Here is a 6000-nt window from a genome sequence, read left to right as displayed (position 1 = left end):
ATGCCAGGCCTGTAAGTGGTGCTGTAGTCTGCCACAAAAGCAGCGAAGAAGACTTCCCTTGCATGGTTGTCATGGTTGCCCTTCTGTTTATTCTCCGCTGTGGCTCTTTTTCTCCCTCCCCAGGGCAAGCGTTTGCTCCTGTAATTCAATGCAATCCCTCCCCGTCGAGGCAAGCACTGTATTTCTCTCCGGTTAGTCCACCAGCAGAGGACAAACACCCACCTCTCCGCCTCTTCCAAGGAACGAGAGGATCATCCGGCAGAGTTTCAGTTAGATTTTTTTTCGCTGGTCAACATGTCCGTTAAAGTTTAAATCTTCCGGGCAAAATTTGAAAAGTGCCGGTCAAAGGTCTTCTTTGTTATTTATTGAGCTTTAAAACAAATTAATAATGACTCTAATCATATAAGAATAACACACTTGAATCTCTTTTTCTCCCCACTGCAGCCTAGCAGCTGATCTCAAAGCATGCTGCCCTCTCCTGCAGGGGGACGTGGTCAGCTGCAGCTCACAGAATCAGCCCCCTGCAAAAACAGGGCTGGAAAGAGCAAATAGAGCAAAATGAGGCATGCTAAAATGCAGGATCTGTTTGGTATTTTGAAAAAAAAACTATATTTATATACTTTATAGCAGGGGTTCTCAAAGTGCGGCCCGCGGGCCAATGGCGGCCCTCGGAAATGTTTCTGGCGGCCCGCGATAGTTAACCTGTTAAACCCCAAGTACAGTAATTTTTTTTTTATTTTATTTTTTTTAACAGACATTGCTCCAGATAACAAACCGTACATCAAAACATGTAACAACAAACAACTAAACAAAACGTAACGGGGGAAGGGGGGGGGTGGATGCAAGGATGACTTCCTAAGACAGCTGATTGTGACATACACAGGACATTACATACACAATACATTATACATTACACAGGAGATGCCATATTGACAGGTTTAGATAGGAGAGCTGCGGACAGTGAACCGCAATCCTCCTGTCTACCGCAATCCTCCTGTCTCCCCTCAAAATCCCCCAGCAGAGAAGCTGCACGCTCCATGTTCAGTAGGTCCAGATACTCCCTCAGCCATGAGTCCCTAGTAAAGCAGGCTGGTTTGCGTTCCTTCCAGTTTAATAGGATGAGTCTTTTTGTGGCTAAACAGGCCAATGTCCAGAGCCGATCGGTAGTCCTTGCAGGATTGCCATCTGGCTTGAGACCCAGTAGACATGCAATGGGACATGTAGGGAAATTAACTTTTAAAGATTCAGACAATAAGGATATTACTTCTGACCAAAGTTTTTTTACCGCTGGGCATTCCCAGAGTAGGGTGCAACAATGTACCTCGCTTGCCACATTCATGCCAGCATAAATCTCTGTGTTTATTGTCCATCTTGGATTTTGTAACAGGGGTGATGTAAGCTCTATTGAGAATTTTGAACTGTATGATCCTGAATCTTACACATTTAGAAGAGAACATAGCTGACTGCCAAATGGAGTTCCATTGCAAAGCAGACAGAGAGATATTCAAGGTATGCTCCCAGGACAGTTGGACAGGAGAATAGGTATTCGGGGCAGCCCTAGATAATAATTTATAAATGTTAGAGACCACACCTGATGATATGATTGCTTTCTTGAGGCGCTGGTCCTCTTCCATACATGAAGCAGGCATGGCTTATTTATTGATGGTCCATCAATCCATTTTTGTGCAAAAATCGGAGAAACTAAATGATAGCATTATGGTAGCCACCAGAGGCTAGCGCAGCTTCCGGTTCCTCTACGCGTCACTCTCACTCCTTATTTGGTAACCTGAATCTCGCAAATCTCGCGAGTTGCAGTTAAGCGGAAAATCTGTTGTAAGTTATCAGAAACGGGAGTTAGCTAGCGATTTTAGCTAGTCACTGTCTGTAGATAACCCAACTTTGTGTCCTCTGAGAATGAAGGAGATGTTGCATTGTTTTTGTTGCCTTCGTTGTAGTTTTATGTGTATTTTGGATTTAATTTAGGTTAACGTCCAGTTCCGTTTGCATGCTTTTATTTTGAAGGCGAGATAACGTGTTTGACAGGAAGTTGTGGTGGCATCGGAGACAACTTGACAGATAAAGTAGTGTCTGCTATGTAACGGCAGAGAAAGAGTGTGTGTGTTTGCGTGTGTGGTTAAGTATATGAACGCACACAAAAGTCCGGTTATACAATAATAAAACAACAAGCTGTCTCTCCCAACGTCCACACTCAGGCACACTGTTATTTCCACTGAATACCCCCAGCGCGAGCATCCCCAAACTCACTCCCTGATTGGATGCACGTCCCAAAGGCGGCAAAGTGTTCACTGTGAACAGCGGAAACAAAATGTGTTGGAAGTTTTCGTTGTGTAAGCGAGATGGAGGAGCCAGGGCTGTCGCGTAAAAAACGTTTTGTCAGTGAGGAGAAAAGGAAGTTCCAGGAGAAATGGAGCAACGCTTACTTCGTTTTACCTCAGGGGTCGGATAAAGTGATATGCCTCATCTGCAAGCAGGTGAATGCAATGCTCAAGGAGTATAACATAAAACGCCATTATGATACCAATCATAAAATGTATGACAAGTTCATGGGCAAGGAGCGCAGAACTAAACTTGAAAGAGGTTTAACTGCCCAGCAGTCAGTTTTCACAAATCTTGCAAAATCCGGTGAAGCTGTAACACAGGCTAGCTATGTGGTAGCTCACGAAATTGCCAGGCGGAGCAAGCCGTTCAGTGATGGAGAATTCGTGCGAGACTGCATTTTGAAAGTGGCTGACATTGTATGCCCTGAACAAAAGTCAAAGTTCCGTGACATAAGTTTATCGAATGACACAGTGACACGACGAATCGAAGATCTGGCCAATGATCTCAAAGAGCAATTGGGACTACGTGTGGAAGGCCTAGGCAAGGGGTCCTTTTCTATAGCACTGGATGAGAGTACAGACATTTCTGATACTGCACAACTGCTGATTTTCATTCGAACGGTCACGGAGGACTTTGAAATAGGCGAGGAACTGCTAAGCATGGAGAGTATCAAAGACAGAACAAGGGGAATCGACATTTGTGAGGCTGTGTGTCGTAGTCTCGATGCATACAATGTGGAGCTGACATCCATGGTCGGTGTCACAACAGATGGAGCGCCAGCCATGGTCGGGAGAAAGGCGGGCGCTGTCTCTTTGCTCAGCGACAAAGTGGCCAATAACGGAGGTGAGAACCTAATCAAATATCACTGCATAATTCACCAAGAAGCCCTTGCTGCTCATACGCTTGAAATGAAACATGTCATGGACATTGTTGTCAAGACAGTGAATTTCATAAAGTCCAGAGGTCTGAATCACCGTCAATTCAAAACTTTTTTGGTGCAATCAGAGGCTGAATTTGGTGACGTCATATACTTCACTGCTGTCAGGTGGCTGAGCAGAGGTGCCACACTGAAGCGTTTTTTTTATTTGAGGAAAGAAATCGCTGAGTTCATGCAATCAAAAGGACAAGATCTGCCACAGTTAAGTGACACTGAATGGCTTTGTGACCTAGCGTTCCTTGTTGACCTGAACACCTTTCTCAGCGATCTCAATGTGAAGCTGCAGGGCCATGGGAAGCTCATTTCCACATTGTTTGAAAGCGTCAAAGCTTTCCAGCGAAAACTTCAACTAGTGCAGGGACAGCTCAGAGAGGGGAATCTAACCCATTTCCCCGCCTGCAAGGTGCTCGCAGGTGAATGTGATGTTTTACATCACCTGTGTTCAGACAAGAACCACAACCTCATGGAAAAACTCCAAGAGGAATTCCACCACCGCTTCTCGGACTTCAGTGACCACGAGAAGTCATTCAACCTATTCCAAGATCCCTTCACATGTGCACCCGAAGAAGAGCCTGCAGAAATGCAGTTCGAGCTCATCGACCTGCAGGAGAGCTCTGAGGCCAGAGCAGCATATCGAGACAAGAATCTCATCGAGTTCTACAAAGGACTTTCCCCATCTACGTACCCTGCACTTCGCCAACATGCCATCAGAATGGCCTCTCTGTTCGGAAGCACATACATTTGTGAGAAAACCTTCTCCACCATGGCCATCAACAAATCCCAGCTGAGATCCAGGCTGACGGATGCCCATCTACATGCTGTCCTTCGTATAGCAACAACGGAGATGGAACCGGACATCAAAGGAATAGTAGCCAACAGACGACAGCACCATAAATCCCATTCAAAGTAGGAAAAGGTATGTTGATGACAGGCAATAATAGCCGATTTGTGTTACAAATACAACAACAATAATAATAACAATGATGATGATGAATACTGTGTTATTGTGGTCTTTGGTAAGCTTCTATTTTAAAAGTCGCTTTCTCTCCCTCCCCCCTCTCTGTCTCTCTGTATTTGTCTTGCAGAGACTATCCTGTGGTGCTTGAGTAGCTGGAATTGGTTCTGAAACAGGGCCCTGCTGATAAGACAGGAAATCCACAGCATATCACTAACTCCAGCGAAATACTCTCTCTGTGTGTGTGTGTGTGTGTGTGTGTGTGTGTGTGTGTGTGTGTGTGTGTGTGTGTGTGTGTGTGTGTGTGTGTGTGTGTGTGTGTGTGTGTGTGTGTGTGTGTGTGTGTGTGTGTGTGTGTGTGTGTGTGTGTGTGTGTGTGTGTGTGTGTGTGTGTGTGTGTGTGTGTGTGTGTGTGTGTGTGTGTGTGTGTGTGTGTGCAATAAAGAAAATATTTGTTTTGGAATTTTGTGTTCCGTTTTTTCTTGGGCGGCCCTCAATCCAATATTGGGTACCTAAATTGGCCCTCACTCATCAAAACTTTGAGAACCCCTGCTTTATAGGTATGGCCCTACAATATATTGTTCAAATATAGCATGATATGTCCCCTTTAAGGTATTATTAAGGTAGGGTTAATGTTGCTCTCAAAGTGCACCAGATTGATGCTTTTAACTTCAATATTTAAAAAAAAATCTTCCTGGGGGAGCATGCCCCCGGACCCCCCTCGAGGAGGCGACGACCCCCTTAAAGGATGTTTGGTCCACCCTCCACTTGTAAAAAAATAGCACTTTACCCCCCCCACAACAACTCCTGGGCTAAGCCCCGGATCTCCTACAATCCTAAATCCGCCACTGTTGCACTCAGATATATTGCTGTTTACAGATTTTTTCTGCTCTCAGATTTATTCTGTGCACGCTCGAAACTTAGCTACGTTCAGTGGCGGACTGAGACTAAAGATCAGCCCGGGAATCTCGACCGGCCCTCGTTATCGCTAGTAAATTGTCAACGGGGGGAGGGGGGATTGCTAGTGAATTTTCCGGAATTTTCCGACCGGCCCACTTCTGTACCGGACGTCCCATGTCCAACATGGAGAGAAGTCAAGGACCCCAAGTACGTTTTTTATTTGAATGGTATATAAGGCTATTAATGTGGCAGTCATATTTGCGGCACATCTGTGATAATAATTGGCTTTCAAGTGTTAAGGCAACTGACAACAAAATGTGTTTCTTTTTTTCTTATTTCATTGTTTAGGAATAGGGAAATATACAGTTTTCATGTCATTTTTAATGTAAGATCATATGTTGCCCTCACTACATTTGCTTCAGAGAAATGCACAATAAATTGTGTAACATGAACTGTAGCCTACCTATATTTATTGCCTTGAAAAAGTGTGATGTAATGTTAATGTTATAGCTAGTAAACATGGAGTAACCACACTAATTATACCCGTATATGTTAGTATGTATACAGAACATGACTAAAAATTATCCTAAGATGTAACGTTAACCCTTCATTCCTCAGTCTACCTTTAAGACACTAAAATAACGTATTCCAATTTTTATATTGTTTTGGAATTATACCGGCTCTCGTTTCAGTACACTTAACAACGGAACCATAGCAACGGAACTGACAGGCAACAAAACTGACAGGCAACCCTCTGAATCAGACTCCGATTGGCTCCAATTTTTCGAAATGAACCGGATTCCGGAGCTATGAGGCTGCTCCGCTGCGGTGTGAAGAGGAAAACCCAGTGCTTTTCAAGCTCCAGCTC

At 44.4% G+C, this 6000-nt stretch overlaps 1 protein-coding gene and 1 long non-coding RNA gene across 2 annotated transcripts in view; both read left to right on the top strand.

Moving 5' to 3' along the window:
• The window catches only part of LOC307023996, a 208560-nt gene that overhangs the window by 62480 nt on the left and 140080 nt on the right, over positions 1–6000 (top strand). The window lies entirely within an intron of this gene.
• Positions 1–6000, top strand: part of LOC307023596 (uncharacterized protein) — a 36087-nt gene that overhangs the window by 21978 nt on the left and 8109 nt on the right. The gene's annotated exons all lie outside the window — the stretch shown is intronic.

This window comes from Notothenia rossii, assembly GCF_949606895.1.
Source record: "Notothenia rossii genome assembly, chromosome: 11".
NCBI lineage: Eukaryota > Metazoa > Chordata > Actinopteri > Perciformes > Nototheniidae > Notothenia > Notothenia rossii.
Note: the sequence above shows the minus strand (reverse complement) of the source record. Positions and strands in the feature narration are given on the sequence as shown.